The sequence below is a fragment of the Ornithorhynchus anatinus genome, chromosome 8 (assembly GCF_004115215.2).
Source record: "Ornithorhynchus anatinus isolate Pmale09 chromosome 8, mOrnAna1.pri.v4, whole genome shotgun sequence".
In the NCBI taxonomy this organism is placed as follows: Eukaryota; Metazoa; Chordata; class Mammalia; order Monotremata; family Ornithorhynchidae; genus Ornithorhynchus; species Ornithorhynchus anatinus.
Window position 1 is genome coordinate 67,763,243 of NC_041735.1, and position 22,286 is coordinate 67,785,528.

Here is a 22,286-nt window from a genome sequence, read left to right on the forward strand (position 1 = left end):
CAGGCCAGAGGCAGGATGTAAGCAGCGTGGCTCAGTGGAAAGAGCCTGGGCTTCGGAGTCAGAGGTCATGGGTTCGACTCTCAGCTCTGCCACTTAGCTGTGTGACTGTGGGCAAGTCACTTCACTGTGACTCAGTTACCTCATCTGTATTATGGGGACTAACTGTGAGCCTCACGTGGGACAACCGATTACCCTGTATCTCCCCCAGCGCTTAGAACAGTGCTCTGCACATAGTAAGCGCTTAATAAATACCAACATTATTATTATTATTAGTATGTAAGCAAAGGATCGATGAAAACTCAGTCGAGGTCGAAACACGGTGAGTAGATTGTCATCTTCTTGTCTTACGCTGTCGAGTCGTCTCCGACCCAAAGCGACTCCATGGACTCATCTGTCGCAGAACGCCCCGCTTTCCCTCTGCGTGAATACCGGTAGTGGATCCACAGGGTTTTCTTGGTCAAAATCCGAAAGTGGTTGACCGTCGCCTTCTCCCGCACAGCAAACTGGAGTCTCCGCCCTCGACTCTCTCCCGTGCCTCTACTGTCCAGGACAGGTGAGTTTTGACTTGTAGCCGACGGCCCGCCACTCGCTAGCCACTGGCCGAGCTAGGAATGAAATGGACAGGCCTCGGCTTCACTCTACCTCCCGTAGACGAGACTGGTAGAGGACTAGAAACTCTCCAGGTGCGGCCCTGAGAGGGGAATTTGTCATTAGAGAAGCCAAATGTGTGAGTTGGGTTGTAGTAGGAAATCAGGGAGGGAAGGTAGCCGGGGGCAAGGTGATCGAGGGCTTTAAAGCCAATGATGAGGAGTTTCTGTTTGATGCAGAAGTGGACGGGTAACCACTGGAGTGTCTCGAGGAGTGGGGAGACAGGGACTGAATGGGTTTTTTTAGAAAAAAAATGCGAGCGGCTAAATGAAGTACGGACTGAAGAGGTGAGAGACAGGAGGCAGGAGGTCAACGAGGAGGCAGATGCAGGAGTCAAGGTGGAATACAAGCGCTTGGATCAGCACAGTAGCCGTTTGGATGGAGAGGAAAGGGCGGATTTTATTCATTCAATAGTATTTATTGAGCGCTTACTAGGTGCAGAGCACTGTACTAAGCGCTTGGAATGAACAAGTCGGCAACAGATAGAGACGGTCCCTGCCCTTTGACGGGCTGACAGTCTAATTTTAGCAGTGTTAGGACGGATTTTATAAAAAGGTCAAATCCCAGCAAACTTTGGTTTAGTCTCTCAGAAACTCCAGGCTAACAAAATATGGAGCGCTGGTTTTCTAAAGGAGTGACTGACTACCTTAAAAGAGAATCTTGACTTTCCAGAATTCTGTCTTCAATCTTCCGTCATGCACGGAAGACACCAGCCGTGAACCCAAATGACGCAGTGTGTTCCTCGGAAGAGACGGGCCGGCTGAGAAAGAAATATAAACGTCTAGGGTTAGTTGTGGGATTCCTTAGGGCTTACTAAGCGCCAAGCATCGTGATAAAGGATGCTGTAGATACCCGACAGTCAGATCAGATAGTCCCTGTCCCACCTGGGGCTCCCAGACTAAGAGAGAGGAAGGGAGGATAGTTTCTGAAAAGGTAGGTGAAGATAAGAGGTTTCTGGGGTTTTTTTTCTTCTTTTTGTGATCTAAACTGTTGAGGAGTAAGAAAAAAGAGGGAGTGGGAGAGGTGAGAGAGGTTAAAGAGATGGAAGAGGGTTCGGGAGAAGAAGAGGGCTGGTTTAGGAGGTGGAGAGGGTGGAGATGGAAATGGGAGAAAAGAGAGAATGAAGGTGGAGAGAGGTAGGAGGGAGTCGAGAGAGGAGAGAGAGAAAAGAAAGGGGAAAAGGGAAGAAGGGAGAGGAGAGGGAAAGGAGGAGGACAGAGCGGGGAGAGAGGGAGGGAAAAAGGAAGGCCAGAAGAGAGGAGGGAAGTCGAGAGAGGGAGGATAGGGAAAGGAGCTGGGCAGAAGAAGGGAGAGGGGAAAGGAGGTGGGAAGAGGAGAGGAGAAGGAAAGGATGGAAGGAGGGTGAGAGGAAAGAGAAAAGGATGGAAAAGTTTTCAAGGAAGAATGAAAGAAAAGAGAATGAGAGGAAGGGAAGGATGGGGAGGTGAGAGGAAAGGGAGTGGCAGAAGAGGGGAAACCAAGGCCAGTGAAAAGAAAATGCAGAAAGATAAGGAAGTGGACGGAGACAGAGTGAGAGAGAAACACGGACAGACAGAGAGGGAAGCAGAGAGAGAAACAGAGAAAGAAATAGAAACAGAGAGAGAGAAGGGGGGCACAGAGAGAAACAGAGAAACAGGGAGAATAACAGAGAGATAGGCAGAGAAACAGAGAGAAACAGAGAAACAGGGAGAATAACCGAGAGATAGGCAGAGAAACAGAAAGAAACATAGAGAAAGAGAAGCAGAGAGAGAAACAGAGAAAGAGAAAAGAGATAGAGAGAACAGAGGTGTGGAGGTGAGATGAAGGGGAAAAAGTGCTAGTGATGAAGAGGTCGTGATTTCCTACGGATGTTACCTTTACAAGCCAGCAGGGCTTCACTGGTGCTCTGACTCGCTCAGATCGCACGGACGACAGCCAGAAATTATCAGGAGGAAAACGTCCACCGACAAATTAAAAGCCTCACCGATTGGCTCCCTTCCCCTCAGGGGTCGAAAGCCCGTCCCTCCGAGAGAGGCCTCTGAGAAGAGACGATCCTCATTCCGCATTCTGTCAGTCAAGCGCGGGGAATTCGTTCCTTCAAGTCGGAGCGCGTTTTCCGTGCGGCGTCGGGGTGGTCGGTGATGCAGAGATGAAAGGAGGCGGTGGCTTCCAATTCGTTTCCTCAGCTCGAGCGGGGAACCCGGGGAACCCAGGTCGGCCGGGTTCCATTCTTTAATTCATTCAATCGTATTTATTACGCGCTTACTGTGTGTCGAGCACTCTGCTGAGAGCTTGGAAAGTACAATTTGGCAACAAATAGAGACAGTCGCTACCCAACAAGGGGCTCACAGCCTAGCAAGTGATTCGTGGGGCCTGGAAGGATGTCTGGGGGAGGAGGGTCAGATTTGGCAAATCTGACTCTCCCGAGGTCTCAGTACAGTGCTCTGCACATAGTAGGCACTTAATAAATAAAATTGAATGAATGAATGGGGGGGGGGGGCGCTCAGAAACGGATGGCTGATTCTTGTAGGGTGAGGAGAAGCAGCATGACGTAGTAGGTAGAGCACAGGCCTGGAATCAGAAGGTCATGGCTTCTAATCCTCGTGCTGCCACTTGTCTGCCGTGTGATCTTGGGCAAGTTACTTCGTTACCCCGTGCCTCGGTTACCTCATCTGTAAAATGGGGATCGAGACTGGGAGCCCCGTGCGGGACAGGGACTGTGTCCAACCCGATATATGTGTATCCGCCCTAGCGCTTAGTACAGTGCCAGACATTCAGTAAGGACTCAACAGATACCAAGATTATTGTTCTTATCTTGTTACAGTAAGGGAGGGGGCCTGGGAGAGAGGGGGCAGTCAAAGGTAACAGTGCCCATCTCTGCCAACCGGGCAGCCCCGAAGGGGCTCCGATAACAATAAAGATTACTGTGGTACTTTTTAAGCGCTTACTGTGTGCCAGGCATCGTGCTAAGCTCTGGGATGGATACGAGAAAATCAGGTTGGACACAGTCCCTGTCCCACGTGGGGCTCACATTCTTCATCCTCATTTTATAGATGAGGTAACTGAGGCACAGAGAAGCACTGAGGCACAGAGAAGAAAAGTGACTTTCCCAAGGTCTCACAGCAGACCAGTGGCAGAGGCCGAATTAGAAACCAGAACCTTCGGGTTCCCAGGCCTGAACTCTCTCCACTAGAGGTGGTATGGGCCTTTCATTAATCCTTTCTCATCGTTCCCTCTGAGCTGTTTTGTTTCTAGGCCTGTTTGACTGTCTCTTAACCACCATGTTTTATTCATTCAATCATACTTATTGAGCGCTTACGGTTTGCAGAGCACTGTCCTAAGCGCTTGGAAAGTTTAAGAGAACAAGACTAATTCCGGTGACTAGAATCCCTAGGAGTGACAGAATACCAAGAATGGGCCTTAACGCCTGGACTCCATTTTGTCTGGCCAAACCATCATTCACTCGAAAGCAGACACATCACATATCCTCGAAAGCAGACACATCACATCACATAGAGAAGCAGCGTGGCTCAGTGGAAAGAGCACGGGCTTTGGAGTCAGGGCTCATGAGTTCGAATCCCAGCTCTGCCACTTGTCGGCTGTGTGACTGTGGGCGAGTCACTTAACTTCTCTGTGCCTCAGTTCCCTCATCTGTAAAATGGGGATTAAGACTGTGAGCCCCACGTGGGACAACCTGATTCCCCTATGTCTACCCCAGCGCTTAGAACAGTGCTCGGCACATAGTAAGCGCTTACAAATACCAACATTATTATTATTATTATTATATCCTCCCCTCTCCTGTTTCATCCTAATTTGGTGTCTGTTATCAGAAAATTTGGTTTATTGTGATCTTGGGACAGGAAGAGCCATGTCAGGATTCCTAACCTGACTATCGGAAGTGTTTGCCCACCAGATCCAGATATAGCGTGCTCGGTGGAAAGAGCACGGGCTTGGGCGTCAGAGGTCATGGGTTCGAATCCCGGCTCTGCCGCTTAATAATATTGGTATTTGTTAAGTGCTTACTATGTGCCAAGCACTGTTCTAAGCGCTGGGGTAGACACAAGGTAATCAGGTTGTCTCACGTGGGGCTCACAGTTTTCATCCCCATTTTACAGATGAGGGAACTGAGGCACGGAGATGTTAAGTGACTCGCCCAAAGTCACCCAGCTGACAGGCGGCAGAGCCGGGATTCAAACCCATGACCTCTGACTCCCAAGCCCGGGCTCTTGCCACTAAGCCACGCTGTTTCTCTTGTCAGCTGTGTGACTGTGGGCGAGTCACTTCCCTTCTCTGTGCCTCGGTTCCCTCATCTGTAAAATGGGGATTAAGACTGCGAGCCTCACGTGGGACGACCTGATTACCCCAGCGCTTAGAACAGTGCTCTGCACTTAGTAAGCGCTTAACAAATACCAACATTATTATTATTATATATTGGAGAGAACCAGGCAGGGCCTAATAATTACCCCAAGAAGAATTTACTGCTCTTTGTCTTGAGGTACATATGACGATCTGTGCTCTCTGATCACGTGTGAAGCTCACTTGCTGAACCGACTATATGAAGAAATTCTTGATTGCTTGAAGTTTAGCTGACCTCGAGAAGCAGCATGGCCTAATGCCAAGAGCACGAGCTTGGGAGTCAAAGGATGTGGGTTCTAATCCCAGCTCCACCACTGTCTGCTGCGTGACAGTGGACAAGTCACTTCTCTTCTCTGGGCCTCAGTTACCTCATCTGTAAAATGGGGATTGAGACTGTGATCCCCATGAGGGACAGGGACTGTGTCCAACCTGATTGCCTTGTATCTACCGCAGCACTTAAAACAGAGCTTGGCACGCAGTGAGTGCTTAATAAATATTATAATTATCATTATTATTTTTACTAGAAGAGGAAACTCTGCCCGTCAGCCATCTTTGTCTACTGGCGCTAGAAGAAGCGCTCGAAGTAATCGAGCTGACTTACCGTTCTTTGAGCACAGCTCAGAGTCCGGGAAGTTTTCTTCCACAGATGTATTCTCTCGTATTCTCCCGGTCTCTCCGTCCCCAAGGACCCGGGCTGCCTCCTGGCACGTCTTTGACAACATTGCGAAAATCTGCCCTTTCCTCTCCGTCCAAACTGCTTCCACATTAATACAGTCACTCGACCTCTCCCGCCTAGATGACTGCTTCAGCCTCCTTGATGACCTCCCACCCTCCTGCCTCTCTCCACTTCAGTCCGTACTTCACTCAGCTGCCCGGATCATCTTTCTACAGAAACGTTCAGGACGTGTCACCCTCCTCCTCAAAAACCTCCAGTAGTTGCCCATCCACCTGTCTATCAAACCCAGACTCCGCACTGTTGGCTTTAAAGCTCTCCACCACCTTGCCCCCTCCTATCCTTTTTCTTTCCTTCTACAACCCAGCCTGCAGACTTCACCCCTCTGGTGCCGCTAACCTTCTCACTAGGCCTCCATCCCGCCTGTCTCACCGCCGACCCCTGGTCCACGTCCCGCTTTTGGCCCGGAAAGCCCTCGTTACTCAAATCTGACTGACAATCACTTGCCTCCTGCTTCGAAGCCTTACTGAAAGCCCATCTCCTCCCAGAGGCCTTCCCAGACTAACCCCACTTTTCCTACTCTCCCACTCCTTTCTGCGTCACCCCAACCTGCTCCCTTTGCTCGTCCCCCCTCCCAGCCCCACCCCACTTAGGTCCATATCTGTCATTTTATTTATTTCTATTGATATCTGTCTCCCCTCCTCAAGACCGTGAGCTCTTTGTAAGCAGGGATTGTGTCTCCTCACTATTATCATTGTACTTTCCTCAGCACGTAATACAGTGCTCTGCACACGGTAAGCGCTTAATGAACGCAATCGAATGAACGAATGAAGTTTCAGCCCACGTCTCCATCCCAGTCCGCTTTGGCTAAGCCGGGAGAGGAACGCTCTCTCTCTCTCTCTCTCTCACAAAATAAGGAGCTGGAAAAAAGGGTTCACCCCTTCTGCCGAGCAGACGCTGACGAGAACCTTTCTGAAGGTTTCCGAATGTTCGGCCGTCTTTTTTTAATTAAAAATTTTTGCTTGACTCTGCACTTCTTCGTGCCAGGAAGGGTCTAATGCTGTTAAGAGCTGAAATCGCGTGATACCGTTTTGGCAAGATTTATAAGGCTGGTTTTCCCGATCCCAGGGGTCCGAAGAGTTTAGACAAGTGTGGGCCGGGACTACTGAGCCTTGACACTCATATTCGCTGGGAGAGAGGCAGCGTGGTGAACTGGCTAGAGCCCGGGCCCGGGAGTCAGAAGGTCATGGGTTCTATTCCCGGTTCCGCCACTCGTCGGCTGTGTGACCTTGGGCAAGTCACTTTACTTCCCTGTGCCTCAGTTTCCTCATTCATAAAATGGAAATTAAGACTATGAGCCCCCCCTGGGACGGGAACTGTGTCCAACCAAGTGGCAGAGCCAGAATTAGAACTCAGACCTGATTTCCAGGCCTGTGCTCTTTTTCCTGGACCACACTCCTTCTCTAATACTGCTACTATTACTCATCATAATGACAATACTAATAATGGTATTTGTTAGTGGAAAGAGGCCGGGCTTGGGAGTCAGAGGTCATGGGTTCCAGTCCCGGCTCAGCCGCTTGTCAGCTGGGTGACGTTGGGCAGGTCACTTCACTTCTCTGGGCCTCAGTACCCTCATCTGTAAAATGGGGGTGAAGACTGTGAGCCCCACGTGGGACAACCTGATCACCTTGTATCCTCCCCCGTGCTTAGAACAGTGCTTTGCACATAGTAAGCCCTTAACAAATGCCATCATCATCATCATCATCATCATCATCATATGCCAAGAACTGTACTATGTCCTGGGGTAGATGCAAGATAATCAGATCTCAACTGGGCCTCACAGTCTAACTAGGACGGAGAACAGGTATTGAATCCCCATTTATCAGAGGAGATAACTGAGGCACAGAGAGGCAGAATGACTTGCCCAAGGTCTCACAGTTGACACAGGGTGAAGCCGGAATGAGAACCAGGTCCTCTGACTCCCAGGTTGCTGCTCTTTCCACTAAGGCACACTGTTTCCCTACAGATGCCCATCCCACTAGGCAAACGTCTCATGCTTCATTCATTCATTCAGTCGTATTTATTGAGCACTTACGATGTGCAGAGCACTGTACTAAGCTCTTGGAAGGTACAGTTGGGTAATAGATAGAGACAACCCCTGCCCAAAAACGGGCTCGCAGTCAGAGACAGAACAGAATCCTTTGTCTAATGCAGGTTTTCACTGTTATGGTCTTATGCTCTTTGGTACCCAAATTTAGGTAAAAATGACTGTTCATAGGAATTCAAAACCTACTTTTTCACTCCCCCCGACTTCTTATTCATTCCTCTCCAACAACTGCTCTAGACTGTAAGCTCGCTGTGAGCAGGGAATGGGTCTGTCATATTGTGTTGCCCTCTCCTAAGCGCTTAGTACAGTGCCAAGAGGCCTTCCCCGACTAAACCCTCCTTTCCTCTTTTCCCACTCCCTTCTGCATCGTCCTGACTTGCTCCCTCTCTTCATCCCCCTTCCCAACCCCACAGCACTTACGTTCATATCGATAATGTATTTTTTTATTCACCTTAATATGTTTCCCTTGATTCTATTTATTGCTATTGGTTTTGTCTGTCTGTCTCCCCCAATTAGACTGTAAGTCCATCAAAGGGCAGGGACTGTCTCTGTTACCGATTTGTCCGTTCCAAGCGCTTAATACAGTGCTCTGCACATAGTAAGCGCTCAGTAAATACTACTGAATGAATGAATAGACTGTAAACTCATCGTGGGCAGGGAATATGTCTGTTTATTGTTCTCCTGCCTGCCCTCTCCCAAGTGCTTAGTACAGGGTTCTGTACACAGCCAGAGCTCAGTAAGTGCGATTGACTGACCGACTGACTGAATGTCACGTCTCTTCACCAGAGTTTTAGTTACCCATTTGATTCTAAGCCCCTCGAGGGAAGGAAAATACTGTTTGCTTCTGTCGTCCTTACCCAAGTGCTTACTACCAGGTATCGCGTTGATTCAGCACACGGGACACCTGCCAAATTGTACACTCCAAGTGCTTAGTACAGTGCTCTGCACATAGCAAGCTCTCAATAAATACTACTGAATGAATGAATTAATCTGTAGTATGACAGAATGTCCCCGCTTGTGTTTACAAAAGACTGCTTTTCACATCATAGAACCCAGAACTCCACTCCTCGTGTCTTTTGCACTACCAGAAAAGAAAGCCCCGGGACAAGTCCTGGGCTGATAAAGAGAAGCAATATAGGTAAAAAATGCCCCCTGCGCTAGGAGTCGAAATGTCCACAAATCAGTTACGCAGAAGCAGAATTCACCCCCTCGGGAGTCCACTTGGGGCTTTCAGATCTACAAAATTCACACGGATGTAAATGTACAAATGTTTCCTTTTCCAGGCCTCATTCCTTGTTGACCATTTCAAAAGAGTGGAATTCTGTCACTAGGAGAGATTAGCTGTCCCTCTGCCAAAAAGAATGACTCCGAGGAAATCTCCAAGAGATTAATGGTCGTATACAGTGTTCAAAGTTAATTAAGTTGTGGCCAAATGGACTCTTCCATTAAAGAAATCGCTGGAGTCTTCCAAGGCCAGCAGGGTCTTGACATAGGCTGAAGCCAAGCTTCCACAACCCAAAGAAAAGATGGTGCAAACTGCAGAAATTCAACGTGACTGAAATATTTCAAATAGAGGGTGGAAGCAGAGTGGCCTAGTGGCTAGAGCACGGGCCTGGTCGTCAAAAGACCTAGTTTCCAAATCCAACTCCCGCCCCTCGCCCGCTCGGTGACTTTGGGCAAGTCGCTTCGTTTCTCTTTGCCTCGGTTACCCCAGCTGTATAATGGGGATTGAGACTGTGAGCCCCATGTGGGATATGGACCCGATTAGCTTGTCCCTACCCCAATGCTCAGTACAGTGCCTGGCAGACAATATGCCCTTAAAAAATACCGTTAAAAAAACAGCAAAAGTCTAAAAGAATCCAGAGGTTTGGGGGAAAGATGGAGGTAAAATGGCTAGTGTTTGAGGGAGAGATACAGCAGGGAAAAACTCAAATTTTTCTGACACAATTCCTTTCCCACCCGGGCCTCCCATTCATTCATTCATTCCATTTAGTGAGCACTCACCGTGTGCAGAGCACTGTACTAAGTGCTTGGGAGAGTTCACTAGAACAATAAACAGACACACGTCCTGCCCATATGAGCTTACAGTCTAGAGGGGAGCCCAAGTCTTATCGAACTGGATCATTTAACTCAATGATGATGAATGATTCATTCCATCAGTCGTATTTATTGAGCACACTCATTCATTCATTCAGTAGTATTTATTGAGTGCTTACTATGTGCAGAGCACTGTACTAAGCGCTTGGAATGTACACATCGGTACAGAGCATTGTACTAAGCACTTGGGAAAGCACAACACAACAAAAGAGGGTGACATTCCCTGCCCACAACTAGCTTAATCTATTAAGTGCTTAGGGTGTAGCAAGCATTATGCTCAGGATCGTGCTAAGCGCCGGAATATATACAAGATAATCAGATTGTACAATAGACTGTAATGATAATGATGGTATTTGTTAAGCACTTACTATGTGCCAAGCGCTGGGCTAGATACAAGGTCATCAGGTTGGCCCACGTGGGGTTCCGAGTCTTCATCCCCATTTTACAGATGAGGGACCTGAGGCCCAGAGAAGTGAAGCGACTTGTCCGAGGTCGCACAGCGGACATGTGGCGGGGCTGGCATTTGAACCCAGGACCGTAAGCTCCTTGAGGGCAAGGATCGTGTCTGCTCATTCTACTGCCCTCTCCCTAACACCTAGGGCAGTTCTCCGCACTTAGTACGGGCTCAGTAAATACCACTGAAGGCTCCCCTTCTAGACTTTATTCTCATGGCAAGCAGGGAATGTGTCTGTTTGTTGTTCTATAGTACTCTCCCAAGCGCTTAGTACAGTGCTTGGCGCACAGTAAGCACTCAATAAATGATGATGGTATTTGTCAAGTGCTTACTATGCGCCAAGCACTGTTCTAAGCGCTGGGGCGGAGAGAAGGTGGTCAGGTTGTCCCACGTGGGGCTCACAGTCTTCATCCCCATTTTACAGACGAAGCTCGGAGAAGTGAAGCCATTTGCCCAAAGTAACACAGTTGGCAAGTGGCGGAGCATTGATTAGAACCCCGGACCTCTGACTCCCAAGCCCGTGCTTACCCAAGGTCACACAGCAGACAAGAGGAGGAGTCAGGATTAGAACCCAGGTCCTAATGACGCCCAGGCCCGTGATCTATCCGCCGGGCCATGCCGCTTCGCATCTGTCTCTATCGCCTTTACTGCGGCGCTCCTTCCAAGCGCTTAGCTCTGTGCTAAGCAGGTGCTCGGTAAATACTAGAGACGTGAGTCCGATTCTCTTTTTTCAATAGCGGATTCTCAGTACGAAGATTTCGGAAAGCAGACGTAGATTTCGCTCCGTACTGATTAAAATGCACAGGGCAAAACGTGCCTTTTCAAATGTGAGATTTGGAAGTGATTCAATATTACAGGACTTAAAGAAGTTGAAATTCGCATGCCGGATTTACGACGACAACACATTGTTATCAAACTTGCCTTATAGAGATCATTCTCTGAGATTGATTTAATTAGAGGATCTAGAAACGATAGCACAGTAAACATGGTTTTTAAACAAGCCAATCATCTTGACATATACAGTTAGTCACTGGAATAAATTATAACCTCCTTAATTAAGTGATTCTCGAGCAAAGTATTTGTTCCTTTAGGCTTTAATTCATTTATTAGCCAACCCTCAAAACAACTGCGTGACATGGAATATCATTTTCATTGCCATTTTCAGTATTTGGAAACTGACACACACCCTGAGTCATATCGCCTCACGCCTTTAGCGAAGCAGCGTGGCAGGGCCTGGGAGTCAGAGGCCCTGGGTTCTAATCCAGGTTCCGCCACTTGTCTGCTATGTGACCTTGGGCAACTCACTTCACTTCTCTGGGCCTCAGTTACATTATCTGCAGAATGTGGATTAAATCTTTGTACTCCCTCCTACTTAGATTGTGGGCCCCACTTGAGACCTGATTGTCTTTTATTTACCCCAGTATTTATCGCAATACTTGACACATAGTGAGCACTTAAGAAATAATAATAATAATGTTGGTATCTGTTAAGCGCTTACTATGGGCAGAGCACTGTTCTAAGCGCTGGGGTAGACACAGGGGAATCAGGTTGTCCCACGTGGGGCTCACGGTCTTCATCCCCATTTTACAGATGAGGTCACTGAGGCACAGAGAAATTAAGTGACTTGCCCACAGTCACACAGCTGACAAGTGGTGGAGCCGGGATTCGAACCCATGACCTCTGATGCCAAGGCCCGTGCTCTTTCCACTGAGCTATTATTATTATTATTATTATTATTATTATTATTATTATTAAAGATGGATAGATTTCCAGCCTGGCCATTCTTTATCACCCTTCTTGGCCCTCAGTAAGAGCTGAGTATGTGCCCTAGGGAGACAATTACTGACGGCTTCGTTTGTTTCTTTGGCGGAACTTGTCGAGCGCTTTTTTAGGTGGCAAAAACCGTTCTAAGTGCTTGGGTAGGTACAAGTTAATTAGGTGGGACACATCCCCGGTCCCTCATGGGGCTCACAATCTTCAGCAGGAGGGAGAACAGGTATTGAACCCCGTTTTACAGTTGAGGAAACTGAGCCGCGGAGAATAATAATAATGTTGGTACTTGTTAAGCGCTTACTATGTGCAGAGCACTGTTCTAAGCACTGGGGAAGATACGGGGTGATCAGTTCGTCCCACGTGAGGCTCACAGTTAATCCCCATTTTCCAGATGAGGGAGCTGAGGCACAGAGAAGTGAAGAGACTCGCCCACAGTCACACAGCTGACACATGGCAGAGCCGGGATTCGAACCCATGACCTCTGCCTTCCAAGCCCGGGCCCTTTCCACTGAGCCACGCTGGAGAAGTTAACCAGCGATTGTCGGAGTCGGGATTAGAACCCAAGACCTCTGACTCCCAGACCCATGATTCTTCCACTATGCTTCCTTACCTTCGACTGTCAGCTCTAAGGAACGTGTACCGTGGTCCTTCCGTGTTCTCCCACAGTGCGTCGCATCAAGAGGGCGCTTAGCAAATCCCACCACTATCATAATAATAACCCGTAAGAATGTTTGGGTTATTTATAAGGCGCTTACTATGTGCCCGGCACTGTTGGAAGCGTTCGGGAAATGCACAAGTTAATCAGACTGGACACAGTCCCTGTTTCACATGGGCTCCCAGTAATAAATCATATAGTGTAAATCATTTATTTAGATTAACGTCTGTCTAGGGATTGTGATCTTTATTGTTCTTTTGTACTCTCTCAATACTTTGTACAGTGCTCTCCACACAGTAAGCGCTCAGTAAATACCAATGACCGATTGATCGACTGAGCGGGACGGAGAACAGGTATTTAATGATGGCATTTGTTAAGCGCTTGCTATGTGTCAGGCACTGTTCTAAGCGCTGTATTTCACTGCTACGACTTAGAACCGTGCATCGCTCCGTTCAGGGCTCCGCGCACAGTAAGTGCTCAATGAATACGACTGATCGATCGATTGCCCACGTCGAGGGTTCAGAAGTCTCTTTCTTCCTCCTCTTCCCCGACCTAATAATGTTGGTATCTGTTAAGCGCTTACTATGTGCAGAGCACCGTTCTAAGCGCTGGGGGAGATACAGGGTCATCAGGTTGTCCCACGTGAGGCTCACGGTCTTCATCCCCATTTTCCGGATGAGGGAACCGAGGCCCAGAGAAGTGAAGTGACTCGCCCACGGTCACACAGCCGACGAGCGGCAGAGCCGGGATTCGAACCCATGACCTCTGACTCCCAAGCCCGGGCTCTTTCCACTGAGCCACGCTGCTTCCTCAGCCTCTCCCCCCTCTACCAAGCTTTCGTCGAAAGCACTGAAGTGTCCCAAATCCTCTCGAGGTTCATCCTGAGACTCCACCGGCGGCTGGGCCTCTTGACACTCGGAGCATTTTGCAACGGCAGCAGTTACAACGCATCGCCAAGTGTGAGGTTTTAAAAATAACCATTCGCTATTCAGTAGTCCCACTGTAAATAGCAAAATGGCTTATTTAAACCAAAAAAGAAAAAAAATAACCACCGCGAAAAGCAACATGGTTTCCTTTCGCATCTGCAGCTGCGGGACTCCTTTCAAAGCGAAGGGGCATCTGACTTAAAAGGTGACAGAAACGGAAATCTATTAGTGACATCGAGGCTTCTCAGAATGCTTTGGGGCCGGCGTAGACTGTAAGCTCACTGTGGGGAGGGAACGTGTCTACCAACTCCGTTGTGTTTTAATAATAATGATAATGTCGGTATCTGTTAAGCGCTTACTACGTGCAGAGCACTGTTCTGAGCGCTGGGGTAGGCACAGGGGAATCAGGTTGTCCCACGTGAGACTCACAGTTAATCCCCGTTTTACAGATGAGGGAACTGAGGCACAGAGAAGTGAAGCGACTCGCCCACAGTCACACAGCTGACGGGTGGCAGAGTCGGGATTCGAACCCGTGAACCCTGACTCCCAAGCCCAGACCCTTTCCGTTGAGCCACGTCCCGTGTGGTTACGCCAGCGCTCCGCACAGACTCAATAAATACCATCTTTAAGTGGATTGGTAGGGTTTGGGGCTTGGGAGGTGGGAAGAGCTGGAGTCTGGCCAGAGATTCCTCCTTGGATGCTCCGATGGGTCAGTCGATCGATGGATGGTATTAATCGAGCGATTACTACGTGCAGAGCACTTTACCGAGCACCTGGGGAGGGACGATAGAACAGAGTTGGGAGACAGGTTCCCTGCCCACCACGAGCTCACGGTCTAGAGGGGGAGAGAGGCATTCATAGAAATAAAGAAATTATGGATATGGACCGAGGGAGGGGGAAATAAAGGATGCAAATTCACATGCAAAGATGAGACAGAAGGGAGCGGGAGAAGAGGAAAGGAGGGCTTAGTCGGGAAAGGCCTCTTGGAGGAGACGGGCCTTCGGTAAGACATCGGAGGCGGGAAGAGGGGTTTTATGTAGGATTTGAGGAGGGAGGGCGTTCCGGGTCAGAGGCGGGACGGGGGCGAGAGTTCGGCGGCCGGATAGACGAGGCGGAGGCCCCGTGAGAAGGTTGGCGTTAGGGAAGCAAAGAGCGCGGGCCGGATCGTAGTAGGAGAGCAGCTAGCTGAGGTAAGAGAAGGCAAGGAGAATTAGTGCTTTAAAGTCAATGGTGAGGAGTTCCTGTTTGACGCGGAGGCGGACGGGCAACCCCCGGAGGCCCTTGAGGAGCGGGGAGACACGGCCTGAACGTTTCCGCGGATAAACGATCCGCGGAGCGGCGTGAAATATGGAACGGGGTGGGGAGAGACGGGAGGCAGGGAGGTCAGCGAGGAGGCTGGTACGGTCATCAAGGTAGAATAGGAGAAGTGCTTGGATTAACACGGCAGCACTTGGGATGGAGAGCCAAGGGCAGATGTGTGCGAGGCTGTCCAGGGAGAGGACGTGGTGACAGATCGAAGATTTGGGTCGAATGAGACAGATGAATCGAAGGTAACGCCAAGGGTAGTGGCTGGTGAGATAGGGAGGATGGTGGTGCTGTCTACAGTGATGGGAAAGTCAGCGGGCAGATAGGGTTTGGATGGGAAGATAAGGAGTTCTGCTCCCTGACAAAGCCATAGGAAACAGAATAATTGACAGGGGTTCCTTAACTTTGAATTCATGTTTCCCCCGATCGTTCTGTAGGAATAGAAAGAATGCACGTGAGATGTCCAGCAGGTTCATACTGCCGGTCCGATGTTCGGAGCTGGTTCTCTGTGAGAAGAAACACGGCCCAGAGAATGGGCCTGGGAGGACCTGAGTTCTAATCCCAGCTCCAACCCTGGCCCACTGTATGACCTTGGGCCAGGCACTTTGCTTCCTCTGTACCTCGGTTCCCTCATCTGCAAAATAAATGGGAATTTTCCCCCTCTAGACTTTTGTAGGCAGGGAATGTGTCTGTTCATTTTTGACGTGGACTCTCCCCAAGTGCTTAGTAATAATAATAATAATAATGATGATGGTACTTGTTAAGCGCTTCCTATGTGCCAAGCACTGTTCTAAGCGCCTGGGGGATACAAGGTGATCAGATTGTCCCACGTAGGGCTCACGGTCTTAAATCCCCATTTTACAGATGAGGGAACTGAGGCCCAGGGAGGTTAAGTGGCTTGCCCGAGGTCCCACCGCAGACAAGTGGCGGAGCCGGGATTAGAACCCGCGACCTCCGGCTCCCCGGTCTGTGATCTTTCCACTGAGTCGCGCTGCTTCTTGTACCTGCGCCAGCGCTTACTACGGAGTTCTGACGTGTGGGAAACCCTTAAAAATACTATTATTATTATCATTAACGTATGAGCCCACGCTGTCAGCTATCAACCAATCAATCGATTGATGATATCTACTGAGTGCTTCCTGAGTGTGGAGCACCGTAGTAAGCGCTTGGGAAAGAACCATACGAGTCGGTAGATATATTCCGGTGTTACAGGGCATGCATTTTTTGGCAGATAATCCCAATCGGGAGAGTCGCTTAAAAGACAGCGGGTCAAGGTGAAGGGTCATATTGTCCTCTCCCAAGTTCTTAGTCCAGTGCTCTGCGCTCAAGAAGCGCTCAGTAAATATCTCCGATGGATCCCGGGCCTATCAACTTGCATATACTTTGGTTTTTCCCCAGAGCACTGTACAGTGCTCTTCACATAGGAAGTACTCAATAAATACCACTGATTGAGGGTTGGAAACAAGCCTACCCACTCTGAAGCAGGGTGTCTCAGTGGTTGAGAACGCAGGGCTGGGGATCAGAAAGACCCGGGTTCTAGGCCCGGCTCTTCCACATGTCACCTTGGATAAGTCACTTACCTTCTCTGTGCCTCATTTACCTCATCTGAAAATGGGGATTAAGAGTGTGAGCCCCACGTGGGACAACCTGATCACCTTGTATCCCCTCCAGCGCTTAAAACAGTGCTTTGCACATAGTAAGCGCTTAACAAATACCATCATGATTAGTATTATTCTCTGGGCCTCAGTTACCTCTTCTGGAAAATGGGGATGAAGACTGTGACTCTCATGTGGAACAACCTGATTACCTCATATCTACCTCAGTGCTTAGAACAGTGCCCGGTACATAGTAAGTACTTACCAAGTAACATGATAATTATTATTATTGATATATTGCACTTTCCTAATGCTTAGCTCAGTGTTCTGCGCAAAGGAAGTGCTCTATGAATACCACTGATTTATTTATCTACCTGTAATTTATTTATTCTTATTAATGTCTATTTCCTCCCCTCTAGACTATAAACTCATTGTGAGCAGGGAATGTGTCTGTTTATAGTTTTGTTGTACTCTCCCAAGAGCTTAGTATAGTATTCTGCACACAGTAGGCGTTCAATAAATACAATGGAATGAGTGAATGAATGAATGAACGAACGAACGAACGAACGAATGAATGAATGAATGAATGAATGAATGAATGAATGAATGAATGAAGCAAGCGAAGCTTGATTCTACTCTAGGCCTCAAGGTGGCTTTTAATAATAATAATAATAATAATAATGTTGGTATCTGTTAAGCGCTTACTATGTGCAGAGCACCGTTCTAAGCGCTGGGGTAGGTACAGGGTCATCAGGTCGTCCCTCGTGAGGCTCCCGGTCTTCATCCCCATTTTACAGATGAGGTACCTGAGGCCCAGAGAAGTGAAGTGACTCGCCCACAGTCACAGAGCTGACAAGCGGCGGAGCCGGGATTCGAACCCACGATCTCCGACTCCCGAGCCGGGGCCCTTGCCACCGAGCCACGGCTTTCGGTTGCGTCCGCTCCAGCATTTAGGGCACATAGTAAGAGCTTAACAAATACCATGATTATTATTATTGTTGTTTTGGCGTACAGAAAAAAGGTTCTGATCCCAGAAGCTGGGAAATATCTTCTGAATCCCGGCTTACCGGGATTCACCGGGGGGAGATGAGAAACAGATTCTTCCACCGTCCGCGGCCCAGATCGAGGGTAACGTAGCCACGGGGCAGGAGACCACCCTCCTCCCCCCCCACCCCCCCCGAGCCACTTTCTCCAGAAAACCATTGGAGTCGCGGGCCATTTTGTGGGCTATGACGCTCCGCACCCTCCACTCCCACCCCCGCCCCATCCACGCAGCTCATCTCTGCTTCCCCAACCTTGGGTTCCACACCATTAGACGCCATTCGATTCTAGAGCCACAAAATAAGAGAAAATTAATTATAGTAGATGCTGGAAACCAAATAGTGGAATTAAAATCCCAGCGTTCTCATTTAATGGCCAAGAAACAAATGACGCTATTAGAGCCAAACAGCTTTTTTAACCTCCTGTTCCTGCGTCGTGCACAAATGTGAAACTCGCTCCTGGAAATAAACTTTGGGACAGACGAAGCCCACCCCAGCGCCGGGGAGGGAGTTACAGCCCCGCTCCGTACTAGACGCCGACCCGATCAAGGGTCCCCTTCTAGGTTTTTCGGACCGAAAACGCACGTTTGCGGCTTCCCGCCTTTCTAGCTCGCCGTCCCGCTCCACCTTGTTATCATGATAATAATAATGTGGGTATCTGTTAAGCGCTTACTATGTGCAGAGCACCCTTCTAAGCGCTGGGGTAGACACGGGGGAATCGGGTCGTCCCACGTGGGGCTCACAGTCTTAATCCCCGTTTTACAGATGAGGTCACTGAGGCCCAGAGAAGTGAAGCGACTCGCCCACAGTCACACAGCCGACAAGCGGCAGAGCCGGAATTCGAACCCCTGACCTCTGACTCCGAAGCCCGGGCTCTTTTCACGGAGCCACTCTGCTTCTCTATGTCCCAACGTGTGTCCGGTGGCTCCAAAGTGGAGGGAGAGGAGAAGCTTCGGCCCGTGATTCAAGCATGAACCGCTCGAAGGCTCTTGGTCAGAAGAAGAAGCCGCGTGGCAGTGTGGCCTGGTGGCTACAGGCCGGGCCCGGGGGTCAGAAGGAGCTGGGTTCGGGTTCCGGCTCCGCCACCCGTCTGCCGTGTGACCTTGAGTAAGTCATTTGGCTTTTCTGGGCCTCATCTGTAGATTGAGGTTGAATAATAACAATAATAATAACGTGGGTATCTGTTAAGCGCTTACTATGTGCCGAGCACCGTTCTAAGCGCTGGGGTAGACACAGGGGAATCGGGTCGTCCCACGTGAGGCTCACAGTTAATCCCCACTTTACAGATGAGGTCACTGAGGCCCAGAGAAGTGAAGCGACTCGCCCACAGTCACACAGCTGACGAGGGGCAGAGCCGGAAGTCGAACCCATGACCTCTGACTCCGAAGCCCGGGCTCTTTCCACTGAGCCACGTTGAAGACTGTGAACCCCACGCGGGACGGTGACTGCGACCGACCTGATTGGCTTGTATCGACCCCAGCGTTCAGTACGGTGGCCGGCACATAATAAGCGCTCAGCAAATACCCTACTTCATATTTTTTCGGACCGGAGGGACTCCCAGGTCAGCGTGTAGAAGTATTTAGGGAAGCAGTATGGCTTAGGGGAAAGAGCCCGGGCTTGGGAGTCAGAGGTCATGGATTCTAATCCAGACTCCTCCACCGATCCGTTGTGTGACTCTGGGCAAGTCACTTGACTTCTCTGTGCCTCAGTTCCCTCATCTGTAAAATGGGGATGAAGACCGTGAGCCCCACGTGGGACGACCCGATGACCTCGTATCTCCCCCAGCGCTTAGAACGGTGCTCGGCACACGGTGAGCGCTTAACGAATGTCATCTTCGTCATTATTATTATCATCTAAAGAAGCAGTGTGGCCTTGTGGCTAGATCCCAGGCCTGGGGGTCAGAAGGATCCGGGTTCTAATTCCGGCTCTGCCACTTGTCTGCTGTGTGAACTTGGGCAAGTCATTTCGCTTCTCTGGGCCTGATTTCCCTCATCTGTAAGATGAGGATTAAGACTGTGAGCTCCGGGTGTAATTCATTTATTTATTTAGATTAACCCCTGTCTCCGCCTCGAGACTATAAACTCTGTGTCTGCCTACGTTGTATAGTACAGTACTGTGCTCTGCACAAATTGAGCGCTCAATAAATGTGACAATGAACGAATGAATGAATGACAGGGACTTTGCCCAATCCGGTTAGCTCATATCGACCCCAGCGCTTAGTAGAGTGCTTGGCACACAGTAAGTGGGTGACAGATGCTCACCGTGTGAAGGGAATGTGTCTGTTGTCGTACCGGCCTCTCCCAAGTGCTTAGTACGGAGCTCTGCACACAGTAAGTACTCGATAAATACAGTTGAGTGAAATACCCCCATTATTAATTGAGGTTCAGGGTCTCCTTCGCTGGGATGTGGTTTCACGTGGCGAAGCATCGGTTTTAGCCTCTTAGCGTGGGGCGGTGGGACCCGCTCTCTCCCATCCCCCTCCCGGCGTACAGTGTCTGGCACATAGTACGCGCTCAACAGATACCATAATCATTATTCCCGGTGGAGCACCGAGTGCAACGGGAGAGCAGGAGGGCAGAGGCGCGGCCCCGGAAAGGTCACCCGCTCCAGCCGCCTGCGGGGACAGTCCAAACAGTCCAGTCTAGACTGGAAACGCCCTGGGGGCAGGGAATATGCCTGTTTATTGTTCCACTGGATTCTCCCAAGTGCTTAGCACAGCGCTCAGCACACAGTAAGCGCTCAATAAATACGGCTGACTGCCTGACCGGCTCCCTTTATTCATCCCTCCCTCCCAGGCCCGTAGCACCTATGTCCATATCTGTCATTAATTGATTTCTTTTCATATCTGTCTCCCCCTCTAGACTGTGTAAACCCACTGTGGGCAGGGATTGTCTCTCTGAATTGTACTTTCCGACCGCCTAGTACAGTGCCTGCACCCAGTAAGCGCTCGATAAATACGGTTGAATGAGTAAGCGCATTGTGGGCAGGGAAGGGGTCAGTTTATTGCTCCACTGGACTCTCCCAAGTGCTTTGCCCACGGTAAGCGCTCAGTAAATATGATTGACTTGCTCCCTTTATTCATCCCCCCCTCCCAGCCCCACAGCGCCTATGTCCATATCTGTCATTTATTGATTTCTATTTCTATCTGTCTCCCCCTCTAGACTTTAGTCTCTCTGTGGGCAGGGAATGGGTCAGTGTATCATTCCACGGGACTCTCCCGAGCGCTCAGTACAGTGCTCTGCGCACAGTAAGTGCTCGATAAATGCAATCGGACGAATGAGCGGACCGTCGTCTCCACCCCGGGTCTCCGATGATCAGCACCGAGCGCCTCCCGAGGCGCTCAGCATATAGTGGACGCAGAATGGGGCAGTGTTCGGAGCCCAGGCCTGGGAGTCAGAAGGTCATGGGTTCTAATCCCTTCTCTGACACGTCTACTGGGTGACCGTGGGCAGGTCACTTCACTTCTCTGGGCCTCAGTTCCCTCATCTGTAAAATGGGGATTGAGACTGTGAGCCCCATGTGGGACAGGGACTGTGTCCAACCCGATCGGCTTGTATCCGCCCCAGCGCTTAGATCATTATTATTAGTAGTATTAGCGCTTAACCACTATCACAGTTGTGATTATCGACCCAACAATCAGAGCTCAAAACAGCAAATTTAAAACCTCGTAGTTTATGAGGCCCTAAATAAAATGACGCTAATAATAATATTGATATCTGATAAGCACCTACTATGTTCCAGGCCCCGTAATAATAATGCTGGTATCTGTTAAGCGCTTACTATGCGCCGAGCACTGTTCTAAGCGCCGGGGTAGATACAGGGTCATCAGGTTGTCCCGCGTGAGGCTCGCGGTCTTCATCCCCATTTTACAGATGAGGTCACTGAGGCACAGAGAAGTTAAGTGACTTGCCCAGGGTCCCACAGATGACGGGTGGCAGAGGCGGCATTTGAACCCATGACCTCTGACTTCCAAGCCCAGGCTATCGCCATTGAGCCACGCCGCTTACTAAGCAATGGGTCGGATACAAGCAAATCAGGTGGGATACAGTCCCTGTCCCTCAGGGGACCCGCAGCCTTAATTCCCATTTTACAGAGGAGGTAATGGAGGCACAGAGAAGTGAAGCGACAAGCCCAAGGTCACATAGCCAAACGTGCAAAAAACAAATCTGCCCCATAGCAAAATTCAACTGTAATCCCAGCTCTTGTTTCCGAGCGTCAAGCGTATATCGTTTAATTGAAGCGAACACCTCTGCGTTAGTGTTTTTCGTAATGAACTGTCAGAGGCCTTTGAACGACGGTATTGATGGACAGATGAACGTAGACGGTGATGGGGAAATAAGACCCCGAAAATAAACGTGTAGGTGGTATAATTGATGTAGTTTCTAACGTGCTGAGGAAATCATGTAATTTGAAATTTGTGCTTATACAAATTGCATCAACAATTTTTTAATGTTTTTCCACCGCTCGGTGGGGATTTTAATGGATTAAGATGTAAAAAGTGCATTGATTGTGTAATAATAGTTGGAAACTTCACAGCTCATTTCCAACTCCTCTAAAGAATTAGAAAGAGAGGGGACCATCAGGGGCTTCTGTTCCTTCACTTTTTCACTGCCCGCTTTTTCCCTGACATTCATTCATTCCTTCCGACGTATTTATTGAGCGCTTACTGCGTGCACAG